Source organism: Nannospalax galili, unplaced genomic scaffold (assembly GCF_000622305.1).
Source record: "Nannospalax galili isolate Female #2095 unplaced genomic scaffold, S.galili_v1.0 scaffold151, whole genome shotgun sequence".
Lineage (NCBI taxonomy): Eukaryota > Metazoa > Chordata > Mammalia > Rodentia > Spalacidae > Nannospalax > Nannospalax galili.
This window is the reverse complement of record NW_008332087.1, coordinates 3,814,001-3,837,771: the sequence shown is the minus strand read 5'-3', so window position 1 is coordinate 3,837,771 and position 23,771 is coordinate 3,814,001. Positions and strand designations below refer to the sequence as shown.

At 41.8% G+C, this 23,771-nt stretch overlaps 1 protein-coding gene across 4 annotated transcripts in view; it reads left to right on the top strand.

Moving 5' to 3' along the window:
* Positions 1 to 23,771, top strand: part of Snap25 (synaptosome associated protein 25) — an 80,868-nt gene that overhangs the window by 21,465 nt on the left and 35,632 nt on the right. Inside the window, exon 2 of one of the 4 annotated variants that reach the window (XM_008827190.2) lies at positions 20,797 to 20,870. The exons of the other annotated variants lie outside the window; for them this stretch is intronic. The gene's annotated coding sequence lies outside the window, so the exon portion shown is untranslated. The remainder of the gene's footprint in view (positions 1 to 20,796; positions 20,871 to 23,771) is intronic. 4 annotated transcript variants of the gene reach the window in all.

Sequence of the window (23,771 nt, the reverse complement as noted above, 5' to 3'; positions counted from 1 at the left end):
GTGAGGAATCTGGATTTACATGAAGAGCATAGACCACTCCTGGAATTGTAAGTGGGATAAACTTGATCTGATGTATCTTTTTACAAGATCTCTCTGGGGTGTAGGGGAGCAAGAATAGAAACAAGAAACTTACTAGGAGGCAACTGTAGTTCCTGAAGCTGGCTATTGATGAGAGAACATGGGCCCAGAGAGGTGGCAAGATATGCTAAGAGCTTCCCTCTAGACAGGGCAGACCAGCTGGGAAGGCGCTGTTAGTCCAGGTCCTTAAACTCTACCTATTGTCCCTCTTCACCCACTGAAGAATGGAAGCTGAGTCTGCTTCCTCAGGGCAGTAGAATTTGTGAGTCAGTGAAGGAGGCGTCTCAGATGGAACTCACAAGAAAGAGAGGGATACAGGATGGAACAGGGGAAAGGTCAGGCAAGGATATGATCTCAGCTGGAGACTAGAATCCATATGCTTCCCAGGGAGCTCTAAAGTAGGAATCGGATCATAGTCCTGCTTGGAGACAAGTGGGGCCAGGCTTTGGTAGCCCTATGTTAGGCAGTGAAGGGGTAAGCAAACTCCTTGGGGGAGGGTGCTCCTGTCAGCCACAGGCAGGCCTCAGGGGGAGTCACAGGTGTAAACTGTGAGCCAAAGTAAGTGCAGCATCTGGAAAACAGGTGCGCCTGCCAGTAAAGGTTAACAGAGACACGGTTAGAACACCTGCAGAATCCCTTCTGATAGGCTGGGAAGATGTGCAGACTAAGAAAATACAAGGAAACACAAGGCCCAAATTTCTAAATAAGTGAGTTAGTGTGGGAAGCCCATTACAGGAGGGGCTTTTCATTGCCCACAGATTCTGTTCAAACTACCCTTAAATAGTATATTTCCACCATGTACTCAGTTTATAGGACTTCTACTCACCCAACTATTGTGCTGGAAGGTTATATCTCAATATTCAAATGCAATCCAATATGCAATCCAAAAAGAGATTAGGATTTGGTGCATTTAGCCAGTACACTAAAACTTGCCACAAAAGAGATGTTTCTGCAAATATTAATAATGAGAATAAATGTAGTCCATTAGCAAGGAGTGCTGGGCTGGAACTATAGATCAGTGTTAGGGTATGTGCCTAGCATTAGCACGGCCTGGGCTTGATCCCCAGCACCACAAATGAATCAAAAAGGTTTGCTGTTCCTGAAGAGACTACCAACTAGGATTGCCCAGCAGACCTTACCCTGCTTTGCTTACATGACACAGACAATACCCACAGCTGTGTAGCTCTTTCCACTGAAGACCCTTGCTTTCCGAAATTTCCCTACATATCAGAAAGGCAAGAAATCTTTTTTAAGATTGATTTTTAACTTTTAATTTTGTGTTGGAATCTGTGTGGGGGCACGTGCATGTGAGTGCAGGTACCCACAGAGTCCAGAAGAGTGCATCGGATCCCCTGGAGCGAGAGTTACAGACACTTGTGAGTCACCGGTGTAGGTGCTGGAAATCAAACTTGGGTCTTCTGAAAGGGCAATATGCACACATATTGTCTCCCCAGCCCCATATCCAGTAGTCTTCTTTTTAAAAATTCCAGTTTCCTGTATTCAGTCAAATTAAGACACAGACTCTACTCTTGGTGGTGCCCTTCCATCAATTCCTTTAGTTTCAACTTTCCAACCATACTCCCCCTAGAACTCAAAGACTCTGTTTTCCCAGAAGCTACCTGGTAGGTCAAGGGATTAACACCACTTCATTGCCAGGTGGCATTGTTTACGTCAGACTGCAGTGGTGTCTGGACATCACAGGGCAGTTGCACATATGAACTCACTATACTTGTGGAAACATGCACAAGACCTGTGCAAGTCCAGCATGGAGAGGGAAAGCAGACGAGAAGACCCAGCCCTAGTGAGGATTTATTGCAACTGACAGCTGCTGGGAGAGAGTCCATTTTCTTTACTGGTGTGATGCCTGGTGTGTTGACCAGATCCCAAGAGTAGATAGCATGTTGACCAGATAGACTCACCCAGGAGCATTTGGGGAATACAGATTAGACTCTATAAACCTTTTAAAAACACAAATAATAGGGGGCATGAAATTGGGGGGCAGTAATGTGGGGGTAGACATAGGGGAGGGGGTCTGAATATGATCAAAACACATTGCATGAAATTCTTGAATCAATAAAGACATTAAAAAAAATCATTCCAGAGCCCAAGCCACACCCTAAACTAATTAAATTATAATTTCTAGAGGATAATTTTAGAATACATGCTTTGCTTTAGAATGATTTGAGATTTACCAAAAAGTTGCAAAGATGGTATACCTCTCATCTATGTTCCCTGTGTTAGCACCTTACAATACCATGGTACATATTTTTGTCACAATCAAGAAATCAACATTAGTACATTCCTATTGATCAAAATTTCTAAAAACAAATGCATTGACATAAGTGGTCTTTATAGGTGGAACTTCTCATTTTTTTATCTGGATTTCTTCAGGTTTTCCATGAATGTCCTCTTCCAATTCCAAGACCAATCCAAAGTTTCACATTGTATTTAGCTGTCATGTCTCCTGTGTCTTCTTTCAGCCATGTCTTCAGTCTTTGTCATTTGTGATCCTGACAGCCTTGAGAGGCATTGGTCCACTGCATTAGTTATTTTTCTGTTTCTGTTATGAAATACCATGACCAAGCGGGGGGCGGGGGGTGGCACACGCCTTTAATCCCAACACTTGGGAGGCAGAGGCAGGCGGATCTCTATGAGTTCTAGGCCAGCCTGGTCTACATAGTGAGTTTCAGGACAGCTGGGGCTACAAGGAGACCCTGTCTCAAAAAGACCAAAAAAAAAAAAAAAAAAAAAAAAAAAAAAAAAAAAAAAACCATGACCCAAAACAATTTATAGAAGAAAGAGTTATTTCGATTTCCAATCCCAGAGATGGATCCATAATGGCCAGGAAGACATGGCGTAGTGGCGGGAGCAGGAAGTTAGCTGATCACATCCTCATTCACACAGAAAGCAGAGGGTGCAAGCAGGAAGTGGGGCAAGGCAAAACCCCTCAAATCCCACCTCAAATGAGATGCTTCCTCCAGCAGGGCTGCACCTCCTAAAGGTTCCATAACTTCCCCAAACAGCACCCTCACCTGGGGACCAAGTGTTCAAATGAACCTATGGGGAACATTTCTCATTAAAACCACCACACTAAGCATTCTGTAGAACATTCCCCAATCTAGCTTTGATGCTTTTCATACACAGAACAAGACTAAACTGGGTTGTTAAAAAGGGTTATGGGCTCATAGACTAAATACAGCAGAGGTGAAGTGTCCTGCTCATCACATTAGGTAAGGTACGCACCAAACCCACATGACATCACTGTGCTGTTGTAGTTCAGTCCTTGGCGATGGGAGTGTTTCCCAAGTCTCTTCACTATCAGTATACTCTTTCCCTCCTCTACTCCCTGACTGTCTAGCGCACCTTCAAAGTGTGCTATATATCACAAGTGAGAGAATCAGTCAGAAATCTTCAAGGCACATTTTCATGGCCACCAAACCATCTATCTCCTTGCTTTGGTTTCTAATTATTACTGTGCAAACTTTCTCAAATGACATAAGACTTGATATTGGATTCCCTGGAATTGAACCAGCATTTCCTGGCTATGTTACATTGGGCAGGCCGTTTAATCCCTTTGGAGCCTCAGTTGCCCATCTGAGAAGTGGGTGTTGATAGGAATCTATTGCTAAGTGTTATTGCAAAGATTAACTGCAACTGATAACAAACTTTGACCATGAAACAAACATTTAACAAATGCTTGCACTTGCAATCAATACTAGTAATGGTAGTAGCAATCATGCTTTTCCTAACCTGACCTTGTCTATAAGGTATCTAGTCCCATAAGAATGTAAGTTGGAACTTACATTTGGAGAGAGGGAAGAGAGAGAAAGAGAGAGAGAGAGAAGAGAGAGAGAGAGAGAGAGAGAGAGAGAGAGAGAGAGAGAGAGAGACATGGGTAGAGATTGATCTAAAACCAATTCCATAATGCTTGCGCATTAAAGAAACATTTATTTAGCCCTTACTATATGCCAGGCACTGACTGAATCATTTATAGGTATTAATTACATCATCATAAAAATACAATGAAATGGTCCCCATTTCTTAGAAAGAAACCGAAATACAATTAAGTAGCTTGCTTAGGACCACACACCCATTCAGTGGCAGAACAAAGATTTGAACTAAGGCAGTCTGACTTCACAGCCTATGCTTGTCAGAAAATGGTAGGAAGACGAAGCATAAACTGTTTTAAGACAGTGTAAGAAGTAGGGTTGAGGCTGGTCAGGAGGGGAACCTAATCAAAGAAAACACCTAATTTACCCTTACATAAGCGTATTCCACGGCAAGTGAGAGAAGCCGGAGTGGGACAGGAGGGCTGGCATGCTGGGAAGGATTACAAAGGAAGCTCCAGGTCTGTCTGTTCAGAATCACCTAAAAGCCAGTTGATACTGATCTTCCTTCCAGGGAAGTCCCTTCTGCCATTCCCTCTTGCTCTTTCAATTCTTAATGACCCTCGAGAATTCAGCAGGTCTCTGATTTTACGGAGAAGACAGGGGTAAGTCTTCTCATTCAGTATCTTAAATGGATCACCAGCACAAAAACCTCTTGGTCATTTAAAACATTTTCCTGGGCTGGAGAAATGGCTCAGTGTGTAAAGGCACTTGCCACCAAGTCTGATGATCTGAGTTCGATCCCAGGGATTTCACATGGTGGAAGGACAGAACCGACTCTCTCAGGTTGTTCTGTGATCACATGTGCTCCCTGGCACAAGTGTGTGCTCACATACACAGACATACACTCACAAACATAAATTAATAAATTTAATGTTTTAGAATCATGCACTCTGCCTAGTATGGATGGGGCCCTGGGTTCAACCCCTAGCACCATGGATAATTAATAATAAGAATAAATAATTATACAAAACCTCAAACCAAAAACTCCTTATCTTCATGCCTTGTCTTGTACTTTTAACAAAATCAATTCATCCTCCTTAGTTTTTAGATCAGGATATTGGTATGCAAAGGAAGCTTCTAATTCTGAAAATTTGGATGAGCCACCATTGTATTTTGGGGAAGTAAATGTACCCTTGAGCCTTGGGGCCTACAAAGATTACTGTTTCTTGGACAGTATGGGTTTCACAGCACTGTGCTCCAGTCCTACCTAGACTGTGCCACCAGATCCTGGGCATTTGAATTCATCAGTGTCCTGGTGTCAAGACTATCAGATTCATTTTCATACATATTGGCAGTTCTCACAGAGTAAAACGCAATGCATGTTTGAAATGAATTCATAATTATACAGTGTTGTGATCAGGGGCTATGACTCACTTATTTACCACAGCATCTATATTTGGAACCCTAAGAGAGCACGTAAATTTTACACGTTGTCTTTTTCTTTCCCACAGCGTGATCCCATGTAAATGCATCCTTCTACTAGGCACGGTGGCACAGGGCTGTAATCCCACGCTCCAGAGCTAAGGCAGGAAGATCACACATTTGAGACCAGCTTAAGTTACATAGTGAGAACTATCTCAAAAGAAGAAATTATCTTCTTTTGTAATATTGGAATCGAATAAAAGTATGTTGATTTGCTTCATGATTGAAATTTTAAGCATACCTTTCCCAAAGCCTGAGACTTCAGTGCTATGTGACCTTCAGTGCAGATTAACTGAGGCTCCTCCAGTACTGACATCGGAGGAGCTAATTAGAATTCATCTTATACCCTCATAAAATGACTCCACCTCTGTCTGAAGCATGGTAGGAAAACTTGAAATTATAATGCTTTCACCTCAGACAGATGGATTATGAGCTACTTCTAAGCTATTTCTGAGCTGTCACATTTCAAAGGCAGAATCTCACATTGGGTTTTCCTGGTTTACAGCAAAACAAAACTTGAGTGCATATGTTCTGTGCACGTCTGTACATGTGTTGGAGGAGGGAGTAGGAGATGAGAAGCAAGGGAGAAAAGAGATTGAGAGAAAATTGCATTTTCGAGGTTTACTTTGTGTTAAAGATAGAACGGTTGAGTCTAGGAAATTCTGATAGGTAAGAAAGAAAAGGCCAGTACTCTGACAGTGGCAGGGAGGGAGGTCTCTGCTATCTGCCATCCACAGGGTCCTCATCGGTACCCCAGCCTTCATCACATGTACCCACAATCTGAGTGAGGCAGTATGCTTGCATAGGAGTCACACCTTCCACATAAGTCTCCTAAACTCCCTACCAAATTGCTATCTTTTCATTTTGTGGCTCCTTGAAAGTTAGAAAGACAGCATGTGCTAAGCATGGTCCTGTAAGTGGTAAGCAGGGAGAGTAGGGAGAATAAACCAATGCTTCATCACTAATATTGATTCTCTGGACCTGGGGTCACAAGCCCTGGAGACTTCACGCCTGTTAGGGCTCATGATATTCAGTCAGACAATATTTATTGAGCATATATTATGTCCCAAACACTATCCTGGCATCTTATCCCACTCTTGACATAAGAGTTAAGGGCAAGTGCTCTGGGTCATGACCTAGGAGGAAGTTACTTAATCTTCTTGTTTCTCAATTTCTTTGTGTGAGGATGAGGATGATAACTGTGCTGTTTCTGCGCCCACAAAATAGTCTCGTGCAGCAATTAAGACACATATGACCCCCAACATTAGAAACAAACAGGTAATTTCTCCATCGGGATGCAAGAATCCTTTCCTAACATGTTGGGGAAGCTTAGGAAATGCCAGTTCTGCCCTGCACATAACCCCTGAGTACTCACTAACTGATAGCTGTCAGCAGAGCGGTAAACAGGGGCCTTCATCAATCCCTGGAGTCCACTGGTGATGACATCTGGGTCGGCTAGATAGCATTTTTGACATGCTCCTGAAATGAAATGTGATGAAAAAATTTTATTTCAACTCCCTTCTTCCTCTCCCAACCCACAACCTCAGAGGATAGGCATAAATTTCAGCTTCAGTAGCGGAAACAGCTAAGAATAGAATCACTGATTGTTCCTGAGAAGCCGTATGAAACATTTAGATGAAGCCAAACTTGCTTTTTTCCTCTTGGCCTATTTTCTTTTATTAAAGGATCAGAAGACAACATCTTCCATTTCTGACATGCCTTCTAAGCATGCTTCATTTCTGCTTCACTCGCCGCCTATCGCTTACTCATAGTGATAGTTGCCCTAACTGTAAAATTCCTGACATGAAAGGATAAAAAGAAATTTGACTGCTGGGTACGAAGGGCAGAACAAGGAGAAAAGACGATGGATGGCACCATAGCACACTTTTGAAGTATACTCGGTGTGTCAGTTAGTTTTTGTTGCATAACAAATGACCCCGAAACATAGTGGCTTCAACAGAGATCCATTTATTCAGCTCATAATTCTATAAGTCATCAGTTTCAGTTGAGTTCAGTTGGACTCACTATAACATGAGTTGCTGGATCATTTGGAAGTTGGTTGATCTAGAATGCCCTTTACAATGATTATTTTCCTCTGTTCCATAGGCTCTACTTCATGATCTACTAGGCTAGTCAAGTTTGCTCATCTAATGACTGCATGGATACAGAGGAATGGAGAGCCCCTCGTTCCCAACTGGCATGAGAACTGTCAAACCCATACATGCATTAATGAAAATGACAAATATCATTATACTTAGTTTTAAGGCTATAGACAGGTGCAGGGGGGCATGAGAACCCGTGAAATACCCCAAAGTTAGCCCAAACCATCACCTGATTTATTTAATGTTTTCTTCAACTCTAATCATTTTATAGTATTTTTTCAGCTATAAAAGTAATTCATTCTAACTACAGAAAAATGTATGCAGGGAAGTCTATGAAAGAAAATTAATCCCCTGTAGCAGAAAACAGAGGGACAATGTAGATTTTATTTTTAAAGAAGAAGAAAACTAATCAACCATGACTTCATAGCTCATGCTATGGAGCACAGTGATTATGTGCAATTATTTTATTACATATATAACAGAATATGACTTTGTTTCTATCTGTAATATTTAAATATCCAATAATGCCATTTATTGAGGTCTGTGTGACAGTGCTTATGCTTCATAAGCATTGTCTCACTTAATCTCTATGTTCATCATTTTAGAGATGAGGGACATGAAGCAAAGAGGCTAAACCTCTTGCCTGTGGTCCCACAGCCACTGAGGAGGGCAGCCAGCACTTGAAGTAGTGCAACATCCCTTCTCACACTGCCCATGATGGTATCCCCTGCAAGTTTTCACAGCCTGTACTATTCAGACTTTAGTATATCAGAATCTGCTGGAAGGCTTGTTAAAGCACAGTTTGCTGAGGCCTAGCCCTAGTTAATAAGTCTGTCTGATATAGGCAAAGCCCTAAGAATTTGTATTTTTAACAGACTCTCAGGGAATGTTGATATTGCAAGTCCATGAACCTTACAGCAAGGAGCTCTGGTCAGAACAGCGTTGAGGTGCACATTGGTAATTCCATATCACCGATGAGAATGCACAAATTCAGAGAGGTTCAATAACGAGTTCATGAGTGCACGGATTCTGGGTCACATCCCTTTGCTAGTGTAATTATACAGAAAACAATAAACCCAGGCCACTTTTACCTCATACCTTCCTGCCCTCCTTCCAGTGAGGGTACAGAACCCTGAAAGGTGGTTCAGAACGTGGATGCAGCCTCTGAGAGCTAGGCATCTCTACTGTGAGGTGTGGAGATTGAGTCCCTCATTAATTCACTCATTCATTCATTTCCTTGGTGAAGGGCTCTGCCTATGAAGCCCTGTGGTAGACAGTCCTATGAGCTCTGCCAACAGCCTCCACGAACCAATACTTCAGTGACTGTGTTTCTCTCTAGAAAAGTAGAAATCCTTATCAAGTAAGGTCGGAGCAGAAAGAAATGTGCAGTCACCTTTGGAAGCTACAGAAAAGAACCTCCTCCAAAGGCCTCCATGCTGTTTCTTTGTTTTTATAATGTATTTATTATTTTTTGAGAATTTCATATGTGAATATTGTATTGATAGCATTTCCATGCCTCCTTCCTTCCCCCAACTCCTCTCACATCCCTCTCCCACTCCCTCTCCATTTCTTATCCTCATCTTTGATTATTATTGTCAAATATACAATATATATATACATATAGTATATATTAAATGAACAGAGTCTATTTACTGTTGCTCCTGTGTACATGTGTTTAAAGTTGATCACTTGAAACCGAATAATCTATCACAGAGCTCATCCCTGGAAAAAACGGATTCTCCCTCTTTCAGCATCCATTGATTAGGTACAGCTCTTCATCCTGAGGTAGGATTTGTGAAATTTATCCCATCCACATTGGCATGTCGCCTGGTGTTGTCACTGTGCAAGTCGTGTGTAGGCGATCATATTATGGAGATTTCATGGATGCAGCTTCCCTATCATGACTGGAAGACACCATCCAGCAGCAGGTGTCCTGGTCCTCCAGCGCTTACAATCTTTCTGCCCCCTCTTCCATGATGTCCCTAAAGGCCTTCAGTGAATAATTATATCAATTTTTCTCTGCATTTCAATAAGTTGTGGAACTTCTTCATAGTTTCCATCTGTTGTAAAAAGAAGCTTCTTTGATGACTAGTGAAACAGCTGAAGGCTAGCTAGCAAAATCCCAGTGCCAGGCAAAGCAAATCTCTCTTTAAGTTATGGTCAGGGTAAGTTAAGAGATTTCCAAAATAATATGGGCTATCACCATAGCCCTTGATTGCCTCCCAGAACTTGAAGGTAAGACTCTATTGCTGGAGATACCACAGACTTTGGACCCAGGACTTGGAGAAATTAAGCTGGAACTGACCTGGAAGCCTCCTCTCTGAAGTCTAGTTCTCATAGTATCTGAAGTTGCTGTGCAAGCTGCCAAGAAAGAAAACTAATCAATGGTCCTACCTAGTTTTAAAGCCTTTGAGTAACAGCAATGACTGGCTCAGCATAATAGCTCTATTGGTGCAATAGTGGCACTTTTATCTTGGGAGTAACCCACAGCTGTCTAATTGGACTTAAGGCCTATTGAAAGGAATCCATGTTTACTACTGTAAACAGAGCCAGGTATCCATGGCTGGAGAGATCATAGACCTTAGAAGAGAATCTACTACTGCTACTCTCCATGCCGTTTTAAACAGCAAAGAGCCTCATGTTACTTTGCTGGATTTCCTATATAGAGTAAAGAACTGCCCTCTGATGGCAAGACTTCCTGGTGTTCTGATGAGATGGAGCATAGCTTTCCTAGTCATACAGCCTAGCCTAGAGCTTTCCAGGTGTTCTTACTTGCTGTTCAGCGGATAGTCTGTGGACCAGCAGCATTGTGTGCCACCGGACAGGAATGGTAATCACAGACCCCACCACAGACTAGCTGGGCTGGACTGCTACAGTTGGATTATAAGAATCTGTATACTAACAAACTCTCAAGGTAATTTTTTGAGGCTAAAACTTTAGAAGCCTTCGTCTTCTAAACTCCACAGAACTGATTATAGCCAGCCTTCATAAGCATGGTTTCTGCATGAATATTCTTGCATGAAAAAAAATCAACAAACCATAGAGAGAATATTCTGAAAAAAAGATTTTTCATCTGTATTGAATATGTGCAGGCATTTTTCCTGTCATGATTCTCTAAACAGTACAGTATGACAGAAATTCACATGATTAGATTATATTCAATATGAGTAAACTATTATGAGAAAGCTCAGCTTCATGTAAAAAAAACAGTTTAAAAATGCTATAAAGAAGTATCTAGGGGCTGGAGAAATGGTTCAGTGGCTGAGAGCACTGACAGCTCTTGTAGAGGACCCAGGTTCCATTCCCAGCACCCACATGGCAGCTAACTGTCCGTATTCCAATTCCAGGGAATCCAACGCCTTCTCACCTCATGGGCATTGTACCACATGGGTGCACGTACATACATGCAGGTAACACACTCATACACATAAAATAAAAATAATAAATAAAATGTTTAAAAAAGAAGTATCTAAAGACAAAATTGAAACCAAGTTAGCCTAAAGATTGGAAGTGGCTTTGAGAGTCTAGAATTGGATAACACTCTATTCTCTAGCATAGAGTGTGATGATGATCTTAGCAGAGGAAATGAGCTGTCCAGGCAGAAAAGACTGAAGAATTATGCAACAGAGAATGAAGTGTGCCAGCACTCGGGAGGCAGGGGCAGGTGGATTTCTGTGAGTTTGAAGACAGTCTGGTCTACACAATGAGTTCAGGCCAACCAGCCAGAGCTACACAGTTGGTTCATTGTTTCAACATTACTTTCCATAAAGCAGACTTCCTCATCATGCTAACTAAGAGATCACTAAATTTGGGGGATTTTATCATCTTTCATCTCCCCATTTTTTTTTCAAAATCAGATAAACAATGTAGATTTAGTTTCGGATAGTGATATAGAACTTTACCAAGAGTGACTCCATTTCGGTTTGACTCCTTAGACCTGGTGCAAGAGCTCAGCCCAAACCCATGGCCCTCTCCCATGTATTTTATGTGACGAGTGTATGAGGTACAGTTCTTTCCTCACTACTAATACTCCATGCTTTTTATGTGCCAGGACTAACATACTTCCCTCCAAGGGTCAGTCACAGAGATATTGGCAAATGTAGCAAAAAGGACCAGCACAAGATGCTGAGAGCCACAAAACGGTCCAGAGGACACCTTGGCCCAGGACAGCAGCCTCTCTAGGAGATGCTGTTTGCATTGGCTGGAAGGCAGGGCAAGGGGGTGACACAATGGCAAGTGCAATCACAGACATTTGGAGGATTACAGCAAAGGTAAGCAGCTAAACATCTGCCTGTGTTTGCACCTAAGGGAACAAGGATTAATAAGTGTGAGCTCTGATCCCTTGGAAAATGCTAAACAAATCTGCTGCTGCCTCCAAAAAGAACACACAAATCTATTTGAAGGAAGACAGGTTGCCCTTGCGATTAAAGCAGCTAACCTTTCCGGGGTGTCTTTCGTCTTTCTGCTGTGTTCTTCATGAAATCTTTCATTTTTACTGCATCCCCTCGAGGTTCTAGCTCAATGAACTGCAGGCCCAGAAAAGCCTGTTTGCCTAAAACATGTTCCTCTTCAAAAGTAAAAGCATGGAAATTTTAGATATTTGTGCAGCTGCCCAAAAGGAAATCTTAAATCTAGGGGGATGAAAAGACCAGGAACCTTGAGAGACTTGAGAGGCACACATTTGTCCTTTGTATTCGCTGGGTACATCCACCAGTACATACTGAAAAAGGATGAGATTCATGAGCTTGCTTTCTTATATGCCTGCAATAACCTTCTAGAATCATCTAGAACTCCGTTATCTTTAAGTGGGGTTGGACAAAACATGTGATTTGCTTATCTACATGTACTGAGGCAAACACACACACACACACACACACACACACACACACACACACACACACACCATTAGAGGCAAGGAATAATGTTCAAAGAGTTAGAACATGATTCTTTTCTGAATATCGGCCAAATCCCCCTGACTCCTGGAATCTTAGCATGGGGACACACCCCTTGTCCTTGGTCCTACGTCTCCTCAGGGTGGTGGGGTGGGACGGGGCTTCCCCCAAAACACACTCACCCCTTGTCCTAAGACCTCTACCTGCTCAGAGCTGTAGGGTAGGACTTCCCTGAGGCCACATGGAGCTGTTGGGACAATTACAAGGTGCTTTCCAGAGGCTCAGTGCTCAGTGTTCTTTCTGGTCTTTGCAAAGTGGCTGGACATGGCCATGGACACCCAGAAAGACTGATGTGTCATTGGCTTTCTCAGAGCGATCAACGTTGAAAATGCAATTTTTCTATGAAAGACAGCCCTTGGGTGCCATTAGACACACCCCAAAGATATGTCTAAGGGCACTAATGCAAATTGACAGATCTGTATGCAGTTTAATGACATAAAACAGTCTGAACTCTATACTTTATGTGTACTCTGGGCCTAGAGAAAAGGTCTTGGCACCTGCAGAGACATTAGCCAAGCAGTTTTCAAGGTTTCCAGGCCTTCCACCCTGCTTCCTGGCAAGGATCCCTAAGCAGGATGTGCCATCCTGTTCCCACAGAGCCCACAGATGGCTTGCACCTGTTTTTAAGAAGATGGCTCCTCCCTACAGCCTGAGCTGTGAGATTCACCCCTAAGTGGTTCCTATTCCAAGTATTGTGGGGCCCTCATAAGACACTCTTAGATCCCTCCTACACAGCTTCTGTAGGTTTTGCTGCTGGAGATAACTACAGGGGGCCACTTCAGCCAGAAGCAGAAATGCCTGGGAGTTTGTGTACCCTCAAAATGGCTTTAGCTGATGACTTGGGTGGGAGTTTAAACCCTCAGCTCCTGGTCGGATGTGGGACAAGCTCTGGGCTGTGTATAAGACCCCAGAGCTCCCTGAGAACCCCCTTGCTTGATCTCTTCCTTTCTCTATACTTTTTTCCTTACTTCCTGGTCCGCCCTGGGAGCACCCCTCAGTCAATTATTTGCACGTAGGCTCTTGGCTCAAGATTGGCTTCTGGGAGAGGTCCACCATCACCTGCACCCCACCTTCAGTGGAGAAGTGCCTCTCTGCAGATAGCTTACAGAGTCCTAGAGCCGGGGTCATAGTTAAAGTTCTAGAAAAATACTTGGGCAATTTGACTATCCTACATAATTTATTCATGAACCCTTTGCAGACCAGGGAAAGAAACTTAATTGGGCCATGTAGTAGATAGAAAAAGCAGCTATTAGCTACCCCAAGGCAAAGTTCTGGAGAGTCAGCTGAAGATACTTTGTAATGCCCTGGGCAGGGCCAGACCTTCAGGAACATCTAGCACAAGTACAGTCTTCTCTACAGTGCTTTAGTGACCTCACGGCCAGTTTCCCAGCCTCCTCCAGCTCAGCCACAACAAGAGGTCTGAAGCATCAGATTGCTTCTTCGCTTGAAGTGAAAAGACCAATGAGAAATGGCATCTATTGCCTACTGCCCAGGAATCTATTGCCTACTGCCCTTGAAATGATTTAGAGGGACCCTTCCCCACAAGGTACCAGGGCAGTTCAAAGACTAGCGTTAGGCTGAGAGAACAACCAGTCTGCCTGTCAGCGTTTGAGAAATCACAAGTTGAAGGGGTCCCATGGGTGGGTATAATGTCCCTGGCCCCCAACCTGTCAGGTTTCCAAGAGATTGATTTCACAGATACAGGGAGAAGAAAGCTCCAGGTTAGATTGCTCAAAGGCCCATCAAGTGAAGCCTGCTCACCTGACCACATTCGTAGTTTCCTGTCCTCCAACATGCTTGCATCCTTCAAAGAGGGCAGGGCTGTGGGGTGGATTTCCCTGAAGCCAACTGTCTTTGTAAGGTTTGTTTTCTAGTGGATTTTTCAATGCCTGGTCATAAAAGCACAGCCAGGGGGTCTCAGACTAAACAAAGCAAATTAAGAATGATAACTCTAAGTAGAGCTCATCATTTAAGACAATCATTTGGCAAATCTACCTTTTCTGCATTTCCACACTGGAGTTAGAAGGAGAAGACTGGGGCCCTGCTCTCACTGATTTTTTTTTTCCTGTTTCCTGAACAAAGTTAGAAAGATTTGCCTCATTTCCCTTTTTGTCCTGTGGCCTTGATATTTTGGGTTTCATTTACTAATTTTTTTTTTAATTTAAAAAGCACAGAATAGGGGAGTGAAGAGATGGCCCAGCAGTTAAGAGCACTGACTGCTCTTGCAGAGGACTCAGGTTCGATTCCCAGCACCCACATGGCGGCTACAAACCATCCTTAACTCCAGTTCCAGGGGAATCCGAAGCCCTCTTCTGACCTCCACAGTATTGCATGACATGGGTGCACTCACATACATGCAGACAAATATACCCATACACATAAAATTAAAATAGTAAATAAAATATTTAATAAAAATAAGCACAGAATAGGACAGGTGAGATTTCTCAGTGGTAAAGGCATTTGCCATCATGCCTGAGACCTGAGTTCTGGGGATGGAACCCACATGGCAGAAGGAGAGAACTGACTCCTGCAGATTGTCCTCTGACCTCCACATGTGCACCTTAGCACACATGTACCCCACGGTGGCGCATATGTGTCCATACACATAAATAATAATAATTAATGATAAGAATAATAGGGGTGAAGAGATGGCTTAGCAGTTAAGAGCACTGGCTGCTCTTGTAGAAGACATGGGTTCAATTCCCAGCACCCACATAGCAGCTAACAACCATCAGTAACTCCAGTTCCAGGGGAATCTGATGGCTTTTTCTGACCTCTGCAGGCATTGCATAGAACAGGTACACTTACATGTCTGCAGGCACATACACTCCATAAGCATAAAATAAAAATATTAAGATATTTTTAAAATATAATAAATAAATGATGGGGCTGACAAGATGGCTCAATGGTTAAAAGTACTTTCTGCTCCTGTAAAGGACAAGGGCTCCATTCTTAGTATCCACATGGCAGTTTACAACCACCTGTAACTCCAGTTCCAGGGGTTCTAATGCCCTCTTCTGGCTTCTATGGGCACTGCACATATGTGGTGCACATACATAAAAGCAGGCAAACACTCATACACATAAGATAAAAATAAATAAATCTAGCTGGGCATGGTGGTGCACACCTGTAGTCCCAACACTTGGGAGGCAGAGGCAGGTAGATGTCTGAGTTCAAGGCCAGCCTGGTAAATAAATAAATAAATAAATAAATAAATAAATAAATATTTAAAAGTAATGTTAAAATTTAAAGCACAGAATGAGATTATACATTTTATAACAACAAAATATAAGCTATAAATAAATTATAAATGTAATATACGAATAGGTCCAACTGAATTCAGAACTGGTAATAATTCAGCTGGAGATGGCTAATGCTAGGTTATAGACAGTGTTACAAGGGAATATTTAAAGTGGAGCAGGTGGATTGAGGCAGGCTGCTATTGGCAAAGCCATAAGCGGCTTGCAGACAGATTAAAGGCATCTCAGGGAGGATGAGCTCTAGGTTGTTTTTCAAGCGTTCTGTAATGAGTGTGAGTTGAAACTAGAATGAGATATTTCTGACACGTAATAGTGATTGACATTTAGATAAGAATAAAGTCAAATTTGCTGGTAGTTTAAACCTTCCTGTGCAAATTTTAGCCTATTCACTAGCAGTGCAAAGCAGTTATTTAACCAACATGCTCTAATTTAAACATCTAGAACCACACATTCATGAAGAAGGTATTTGTCAACAAGCTGTGTTGACAAGAAGGGGCTGTTTAGAAAAATGGCAAATTAGAATTTTGAATCTTTCCACTTGTATATCAAGATAAATTTATCAGGACTTTAAAAGTTAACTTAAAAGTCAACACTGAGAAAAACAGAAAAATGAGGTCTTTGTGTATTTTGTTTTGTTTTTTGAGACAGGGTTTCCTGTAACTCAATATGCAGACCAGGCTGCCCTCAAACTCACAGGGTTCTGCCTGTCTCTGCCTCCCCAGTACTAGCGTTCAGGGCATGTGCCACCACTCCAGGTGAAGAGAATTAATCTTAATTTTTTCTTGTGATATGAAAATTTTTTTAAATAATATTTAAAGAAATCACAAGGTAAAAAGTATATGTTGATAAGGCTTTGTAAAAAGTAATGCTTACAATACGCTTTTGATGTCTTTGAGACAATCGTTTTCCTTGGCCTATAAATCTGCTCTCACGAATCTATTATAAGGAAATAATCCAAGCTGTGGCAAAGTTTCAGGGAGAAAAGGGGAGACAGGGAGACAGATGGATGAAGGCACACTGAACATCCAGTAATAGGAGATTAGCCAAATGAATAAAAATTCGTGAAGGAATACAGTTCACTATTGAAACTGGCATTTGATCATTGCTTAATGATTAACAAAAATTTTCATAGGACTGATAATTAAAGAAAACAAGACAATGCATATGAATTTAGTCCTAATTTTTAAATAAGCGTATACACATATATGCACACATCCACAAGTATGCATATGCACACATACGTATACACATGCATACATGCAGGCATACATTCACATATGCACAAATACATGTAAGCATACATACACGCACATGTACATACACACACACATACACTGTATGCACAAACATACACTGAATCTTGGTCCAGAATTTCTTGACCTTGGCTACACATTGTAGTCACCTGGTAAGTTTTAAAATAGGTTGCTTCCTGGGATCCATTCTCAAAGATTCTGATTGAATTGGTCTGGGCATCACCTGGGTACAGGAACTTTGTAAAAGCTTCCCTGGAGATTTTCATTTGTTTCCTCGGGTTTGAAAGTGTTAAGTATAACATCTTTAAAACACTCCTTCTAACAGTACATTAAGAGAAAGCATGACTATCCACCCAGATTTTTAAAGCAAAACAAGTTCATCTGGTAGCCACTGGCAAGTTTCATAGCATAGTGCTCAAGGAGAAGCTCACTTGCTCATATCTTTAAGAGAAATTGTGCAAAATTTGGAACCAAGGGCAAATAACACCAGCATGCATGTGTGTCTTCATTTGAAATAACAATGCATCACATATGGACTCGCGTCCTAATTATCTAATTCTCTTTCTTTAACTTCCTAAAGTTAAAGAACAACTATTATTCAGGTTCCACTCTCTGTGAAATTAGCGTCTGTTAATACGGAGTTCTTTCGTGATAAAAGCATATGCCATTTCTGTCCAGCAACTAAAAGATAAGCACAGAGGTCGCGCTCCCTTCTATTAGTCAGTTCTATCTCTAAGTTAGCAACCCTGTGCCAGTATTACACGCAAATTATCCTTAAACTGATTTTGCCATCTTGTTGGCTTCCCTCATCACTGGGTTAAATAAAGATATATTCTTTCTATATTTTTATGAGTCATGTTGAATATTTTGAACTTGTACCTTAAAACTATCCAGGTTCAAACATGGATTTGGAGAAAGAAGTGAAAAAAAAAAAAAAAAAAAACACTCTTTAACTAGAGTTTTTTCAATAAAATCATCCTACAATTTGCCTCAGAAAGTTTCTTCTCTTTGAAGGATATGCTCTCTGTGTCACTTGCTGAGATGTCCTAGCCTTTGCCCACAAGGTCTAATTTAAAGTGCTATTTAGTCCCTCTCCATGTTAATGACAGCAAATGACAAACTGAGTAGCTGGAGAAATCAGATTTGCACACGGAAGCAACTGTAGTCCCACTAGTGACATCTTAGGAGAATGGAACTTGGGGTAAATCTAATTTGATAAGTCTGTCTTCTGTCTCCATTGATGCACACAATCACTTCAGAGCCACTCCATCATCATTTGGAGCCCCTCTGCCATCAGCTGGGACTCCGGACTCTGGCCGGGATTCTTTTTATGTTCCCACTCTCTGTGTCAAGCACTTAATGATCTGAAAAATGACAGCGTGTAAGCTAAGAGGTTAGCTTTTTAAAGGATCTCTGGGGTGAATTCATTTCCAGAGCCAATAACTTTCCACTGAGTCTCTTAACTATGAACCAGTAGGGTGATGTGCAGGGTGTTTGTATGAAGAAAGGTTGTTTATAAGTATTAATTTCAAGGAGAGATATAGCAGAAATATTTTCCTAAGGCAAAAAAAAAACCTTTAAAAAATTTTTCATGAAGGGTAAAAGTTATAAATTCCAGGCCAAATACCCATGGTTATTTGAACTGAGATTATTGGATTAGTTTGAGAAATTATAATTAGATTGGTGTTTTTTATTCCCTCATATCTATGGAAGCTGAATTTGCTGGTAAAGCAGAATTTTCTAGCCCCTTAAATAATGAGAGGGTAGAAAGAATTAAATCCATCTCTTAAAAATTCCTACACCTCCCAACAGTGCCAAGGTAAGAGCCAAGGCATTAACACATTGTCCTTTGGGAACACTTAAGAGCCAAACTATAGCACCAGCTTCCTGCCTTTTAACTACCCAATAAGCTCTTTGTATAAAGGGTTCACAAAGAAGATACAACAATATTTCAGGAGCAAGATCCCGGTGGCACTGAGACTGGATATGAGGAATGGCTCTCAAAGTGTGTTCCCTGAACTAGCCACAGCACACTGCTTGAGAATCCTAGAAATGAAAATCATCAAACCCGGCCTGTAAATCACTTACTGCGTTAGCCATCTGAGTTCTATCATGCCCTGCAGATGAGAACCAGTGTGCCAGAGAAATCCCTGACCACAACAGAGCAGTGGAGAGAATTTAAGCCTTAGATGAATGGATTAGCTCTGGACTCACTACCAGTACACATACGCATGTGCACACACAGATCACACACACACACATGCACATGTATTTACACACATACACAACGCCCTGCTTATACTGTATACCATGTTAGTAACTAAAGCATTTATAACTAATTCGCATTTTTATACTTATTTCACCAATAAAAAAATCACTCCTAACATCTATCATGCTGGTTGGCAAACCTTTCAGGAGATCATAAAGGGAGCGGAAGCACCTACAGCAGTTGTCTCAGGAATTTGGGCTCCTGAGGAGAACCTGCAACCTCCCCATCCTGGAAGTGTTCCTTCCTGATCAGGATACCTTCAGTGTTTGCCAGCCACCTCTAGAGAACAGATTGCTACTAAATATACGCTGAACAATTTTAAGTTAAACTACAAATAGTTAAATGGTTTACATGGAACGAGTCTCACACCTACTCCTTGGTGTCAATATTGATCAAGTTCTCCCTTAATATCAGTCATTCTTAGTGTTATGTATTGCCAAAGCCCACGACCACTCTGTTCTCTTCCCAGCTTTCAGGCAGCCACAAGCTAATGAGCATGAACATTTGATTAAAGTCATCTGTTTTGTGGGCTCCCTGCTCCCAGGGTAAAGGTGCTTTCTCACACACATCAGCACTGCTCCGAGTGTTCCACTTATGTTCCCTGGGACACACAATCCTAGGTTTTGCTCCAACTAAGGAGTCATGTTTTACCAAGCTTCCCTTATATATATGCAGCTTCTATATGGGTTGAATATGTGGGCATGTGGATGAAAATGCAGGGTGCCTGTCCCTGCCCCATATCTATAGCAAGGAGTTCCCAAATACCACACACACACACACACACACACACACACACACCCTGATGGTGTGCCAACGGAATTCAGGTGATAGACGATTTTTTAAATAGTATGTCTGTTTTAATGTATATTTGGAAGACATGATGAGCCCATGAAACTTCTGAGTTTGTAGATAGCATTACTTAGAACAGGGGGCTAAATTAGAACATGAGTCTACTAAAATCAAATTTTCAGAGATTAAGTAAATTAATAATATTGTCTGCATTTCTGTCTAAATGGTGCTGTATTAGGCGTCTGAGTTCTATTCAGACTCTGGGAACCATAGCCATAGGCATCTTCATCATAAGTACCTTTTCTAAGAAAATGACGACACATTAATCAGTTTCATTTACCTGCCACGCTGCTGATCTTGTCTCCAGAAAGAATTCAGGAGAGAAAGCATCTGCATTAATACCAGTACCTACCTGAAAAGATGTAAGACAGAGAAAATTGGAGTTCTAGTTTTTCTAGTGGAAAGCTAACATGTGAAAACAGTAGTTGCCTCACAGTAGCTGTAAGAAAGGCACAGGTCACATCAGTCTGTCACATTCTTCAGACACATTCTGAAAACATCATTGTTGAGAGCAGTTTCAACCACATTATCCTACTTCTTTGAGCTTCCGTTCCTCTTCTGGGGCGTGGCACTCCCATAATCTTTATGTGTTGACCATTCTGTGCTATTCTGGATGGAGACTCTTCAAATCCAAGTAAGTCCAGCCCAGATTTATCATACTCCTTAGCATGACTATTAAAAAAAAAAAAAAAGTGTTCTTTTTTTTCCCTTTTTTCCCCAGATACAATGATTCCTTTAAGTACCTGGTCATCCATACTGAGTGAAATATAGCTCATAAATCGAGGCTATCTTAAGGTGAGTTCCTCAGAAGCACTCATTTAGACAAAGATTTATGTTCAAGTGATTTACTAAGGAAGTGTTCCTCCCAGCATCTAGAATGCAAGTTGGAGAAGGGCAGAAATGATGGGCAGAAGTCAAAGGGCCCAGTGCGGCTGGGACCGTTGCGGTGAGCTGCAATGCGAATTAATAGCACCTCACAGTTTAATCACTGGGCTTTAGTATTACATACCCTTCCCACATTGTGGGCCTGCTCTGGCGGCAACATAAACTCTCAGGCACCTGCAGTTCTCTGTGAATGAGATGAAGCAGACTTAGGGTAGTCTTACAACAAGGGTCACAGGTGCAGGAATGAGGGGACACCCACAAAGTCCTTGTAACAACAAATTCCATAGTTGAAGGCAAAAGCTGATCATGAGCCTGAATACACCGAGCTGTTGACTTGGTCACACGGCACCTGAAATACTTTGGTTTGCAAGACGATGGGGAGTTCTGTCTGTTCAGTGTCAGATGGTGTGCGTGCACTCTTGAGTAGAATCATTTTGTCTAAGATATAAGATCTGGATTTTTGTTGCTGTGGCTGAGTTCTAGCCCTTGTACCAAGAACCAAGCCAGTATCTCAGAAAATGAGCATTTTTCTTTGCTTTCCACAGGCAAGGCAGAGGATAAACCTGAACCAAAATGCTTTTTGCTAGAGTTTCCAGAACCATTCTTGGGGGCAGTGGTTCTACTAGCTGCATGCTGGATGTGGCCGCACATGCGTAGCAATCAACAAACAAATGTGGGCTCAGTGAATGAACCCTGGCTTGCTTTGACAATGGTCAGAGTGAGTGAGGCAGGGTTCCATTCTGTCCCTCTCCTGGTCAACAAGTCCACCATGCTTTGGCTCCCATGTAAACAACCAGGAATCATTGCAGAATACAAGCCACAACACTAAATACCCACTAAGCCACATTTGCCAAACATACAAAAGAAACATTGGCATTTTTGAAAAAGAGAGATTTAGGCATAATCACTATTGGTGTGGCTGGCTGCCCTGTTGTCATTAAGAAATGCCAATGTTGGCTGCATTTAAATGTAAGGCCACCCATACCCAGCACATTTAAAGAAGAAACTGAAGTCAAAGCTTCCCATCAGCTATGCTGAGGTTAATCCTGGAAAGGGCTCATGGGAGAGGCAGACTTCCCTTCTCAGAAAAAAATATCCAAACTGTGTTTAGATCAAATACACAAATAAAATCCAATTCAGGAATGAAGTGGGGTGGAATGGTCTGGAAAATTAATGGGCCAACCTTAACAGGAAGTGGGTTTCGGTGCCTCTGGAGAAGGGACACTGTCCTGAGCTATTTGAAGTATCCTTGAGATGGTTCATATCAATATGGTCCACTAAATGCTGGGGACTCTCACAGTTTCTAGATAATTTTACCACAGGGTTACTAGACTGTCCCATGGGATAATTGCAGAGCTGTTCAGCTCTAGGACATGGTACACACAGATGCTGCCCTTGTTGGGTGGAATGAGAAGGAACTATTATCATTGAGAATGCCAGTTCTAACTCTACCTCCACAGATCTTGCACTGGGTGATATTACTGAAAATCTGCAAGTTAACAAGCTACTGAAAAGGTTTTGAGGCAAGGAGACCCCAGACCATGCTACTAAAAGCCCTGCTGTGAGTGGTTGTGACCTATCCATTAGCCAGTTTATGCACATAAAATGGATTCTCAGTTGTTAATTCATTCAAAGCCATGTATTCATCACATCTGAAATACAATCTTTGATTTAACTAAGAAATTTATTACAACCAGCAGGCCCACTAATAAAGAGAAGGATGTTTCATTTCGTGCACAATAATTTTTAAAACATTAACAAAGATACAAATCAAGCCCACACATTAAAACAAAACCCTTACAATCCTGGGTATAGCAGATTTAAGAAATTGCCATTTTAAAGAGTAGGAATGTAAACAGAAACTTGCTATATACTTTGTCAAAAGTGCTTTTTTTGCTATGATCTTTGCTTTATGTTAAGGCATAAACCTCTGCTACCATTTTCACATGAATAAAATGTATCAGAATCATCCATAGTCTCAACATTAAAAATCTAGTGTTTTGCCCAGTATCTTAAACAACAAAGCTTAGCTTTCATAGACTGCAATTTGTGGAGATAGAAAGCTCCAAATATATTTCTTGATTAATCTTCCTCTAGCTTTTCTTAGAAAGTTTTTCTTGTAGAAATTAGTCAGTTTGCCCCCTGTCGAGGAGCGGGGCACACTTGGGGACTCTAGGAGAAGCCATTGACCATGGACTTTCTTTCCATTAACTTAGAAGCAGATGACACTGGAAGTCTGAAGAATATAAAAATTAGAGAGATCAAAATAAGGATGACCTGACTTGGGCATCATACATTGTATACCTGTGCAGTTATCATGCTGTACCCATATGTACAATTATTACACTGCAGTTAAAAATTAAAGTGAAATTAACTTAAATAAAGGTGTGGGAGCTAGAGAGATGTATCAATGGGTACAGTGTTTGCTGCACAAGCATGAGGACCTGAGTTTAGATCCTCAGCACCTACTTAAAAGCACAGCACGGTGGCATACATCTATAACCCCAGAACTGGGGTATTAGGTGAAGACAGGCAGATCCCAGGACTTGGTAGTCAGCCAGTACTAGCCAGAACAAGAAGCTGCATGTTCAATGTAGTGGGTAAGTATGTGCACATGAGTACAGGTGCCCTGCCTGAAGAGGCCAGAAGTGGTGGTACATAGCCGGGCGTGGTAGCGCACGCCTTTAATCCCAGTACTCGGGAGGCAAAGGCAGGCGGATCTCTGTGAGTTCAAGACTAGCCTGGTCTACATAGTGAGTTCCAGGACAGCTGGAGCTGCAGGGAGACCCTGTCTCAAAAAGCAAAAAGAAA